This window comes from Schistocerca piceifrons, unplaced genomic scaffold (genome assembly GCF_021461385.2).
Source record: "Schistocerca piceifrons isolate TAMUIC-IGC-003096 unplaced genomic scaffold, iqSchPice1.1 HiC_scaffold_1150, whole genome shotgun sequence".
Taxonomy (NCBI): Eukaryota; Metazoa; Arthropoda; class Insecta; order Orthoptera; family Acrididae; genus Schistocerca; species Schistocerca piceifrons.
The window spans coordinates 30,001-32,500 of NW_025726962.1; the positions used below are offsets into that span (position 1 = coordinate 30,001).

Here is a 2,500-nt window from a genome sequence, read left to right on the forward strand (position 1 = left end):
TCTAACTTTCGTTCTTGATTAATGAAAACATACTTGGCAAATGCTTTCGCTTCTGTTCGTCTTGCGACGATCCAAGAATTTCACCTCTAACGTCGCAATACGAATGCCCCCGCCTGTCCCTATTAATCATTACCTCGGGTTCCGAAAACCAACAAAATAGAACCGAGGTCCTATTCCATTATTCCATGCACACAGTATTCAGGCGGGCTTGCCTGCTTTAAGCACTCTAATTTGTTCAAAGTAAACGTGCCGGCCCACCGAGACACTCAATAAAGAGCACCCTGGTAGGATTTCAACGGGGTCCGCCTCGGGACGCACGAGCACGCACGAGGCGGTCGCACGCCTTCAGCTCGCCCCACCGGCAGGACGTCCCACGATACATGCCAGTTAAACACCGACGGGCGGTGAACCAACAGCGTGGGACACAAATCCAACTACGAGCTTTTTAACCGCAACAACTTTAATATACGCTATTGGAGCTGGAATTACCGCGGCTGCTGGCACCAGACTTGCCCTCCAATAGATACTCGTTAAAGGATTTAAAGTGTACTCATTCCGATTACGGGGCCTCGGATGAGTCCCGTATCGTTATTTTTCGTCACTACCTCCCCGTGCCGGGAGTGGGTAATTTGCGCGCCTGCTGCCTTCCTTGGATGTGGTAGCCGTTTCTCAGGCTCCCTCTCCGGAATCGAACCCTGATTCCCCGTTACCCGTTACAACCATGGTAGGCGCAGAACCTACCATCGACAGTTGATAAGGCAGACATTTGAAAGATGCGTCGCCGGTACGAGGACCGTGCGATCAGCCCAAAGTTATTCAGAGTCACCAAGGCAAACGGACCGGACGAGCCGACCGATTGGTTTTGATCTAATAAAAGCGTCCCTTCCATCTCTGGTCGGGACTCTGTTTGCATGTATTAGCTCTAGAATTACCACAGTTATCCAAGTAACGTGGGTACGATCTAAGGAACCATAACTGATTTAATGAGCCATTCGCGGTTTCACCTTAATGCGGCTTGTACTGAGACATGCATGGCTTAATCTTTGAGACAAGCATATGACTACTGGCAGGATCAACCAGGGAGCTGCGTCAACTAGAGCTGAGCAGCCGGCCGCCCGGGAGTGTGTCCCGGGGGCCCGCGCGAACACGCAAGCGTCCGCTCAATCATTCTGCAAACAGGAGGAGGCTGAGCTCCCCTGCACAATACACCTCGAAACCCTCTCAGGTCCCGGCGGCGCGCAGCGCCGTCCCAAGTACTTGGTCGGGTTCGAGAGAGGCGCAATCGCCCGGAGTTAGGCGAGTAGACGCTTTCGGTGCGACCACCCGTGCTCCCAACTGAGCTTGCCGCTGCCGACAGAGGCCCGGGAGCGTGCTGTCGTGGCATTGCCGGCGGGAGACAACACGCGCCACCTACGGTGACCGGCAGCTCCAACGCCAGCGCCACAGAAGGACAAAAGCCCCACTTGGGTGCCGAAGCGAACTCTCCCAGCACAGCGCACGCGCCAACACATCCGCACAGCTGCGATACAAACCACCAGCGAGAACCGCTGGGGCGACCGAGCAGCAGACGGCGTCGCGGCGCCGAGCGCCGGGCGGCGGCGCATCCTCAACGCACACAGTCCTCAATCGGACCAGCACACTGAAGATGTCCACCGCGCTTCGCACCGGGCCCGCGAGGACCTACTTTGGCCGCACGGCGCCGCGCGCAGGGTGCGCCGGCGCGCAGCTGCGACGCCTGCCGCGTCCGTCGGCCGGCGCGCCTGCCACTGGCCGCCCCCACCAGCCGGCTGTAGCGCGTGCGCCCACGCACCGCGCGGCCAGCACGCCGGGAGGCGCCCCCTCACCGGCCGGGGACGGTCCCACCCAGCCACCGCCGCGTATCGCTTCACACCCAGATGCCGTTCAGTTTCGTCGGCATGGTGGGTATCGCTGGAACAACCGGTTAGTACCTCAACCTATCGTCGCCATCACCGATTCACCCCTAGCGAGAACAACCGCACCACAACAGGTTACCATTTGTTCATTTGCGTAACTTCACCAGAAAACGCAGGCGTCCATCGCCATTTGCAACTTCAACGATTATTGCATGCCTGTGTCAGGTGTCACGCCACACTACGTCTGCCCACATACACGCAACAAAATGTGCACGCCTAGACAATACGTGGAAGGTGGCCCCCGTACGTATGCGATGTCCATTGCTCGAACGACTGTCAACCGGCCTCTGTAGCATGTCGCAGATATGGAACGCGGTGCACCATGCCATCACGGTGTGTGAGGAGAGACGACTAGGTCCGAATACATCAACAGACAGCTCATGCTGATCGCCATCCACGGCGTCCGTTCCTCCCACACGTCTCTATGGCGTACCACACTGCAATCCAGCTCTCATAGGGAGACGACACGTAGCTGCGTGCACAATATTTGCACTGTATGGTCCGCCGTTTTTGGGCGCAGTCGTTGTGCGGTCACACATGTGCCACGATGTATCATTCAGTACATA

At 57.4% G+C, this 2,500-nt stretch overlaps 1 non-coding gene across 1 annotated transcript in view; it reads right to left on the reverse strand.

The window, feature by feature from the left end:
• Positions 1 to 1,083, reverse strand: part of LOC124728338 — a 1,909-nt gene extending 826 nt beyond the window's left edge. Inside the window, exon 1 of the ribosomal RNA XR_007007319.1 lies at positions 1 to 1,083. This exon is cut by the window's left edge and continues 826 nt beyond it. This is a non-coding gene — a ribosomal RNA (small subunit ribosomal RNA).
• Positions 1,084 to 2,500: the final 1,417 nt, after the last annotated feature.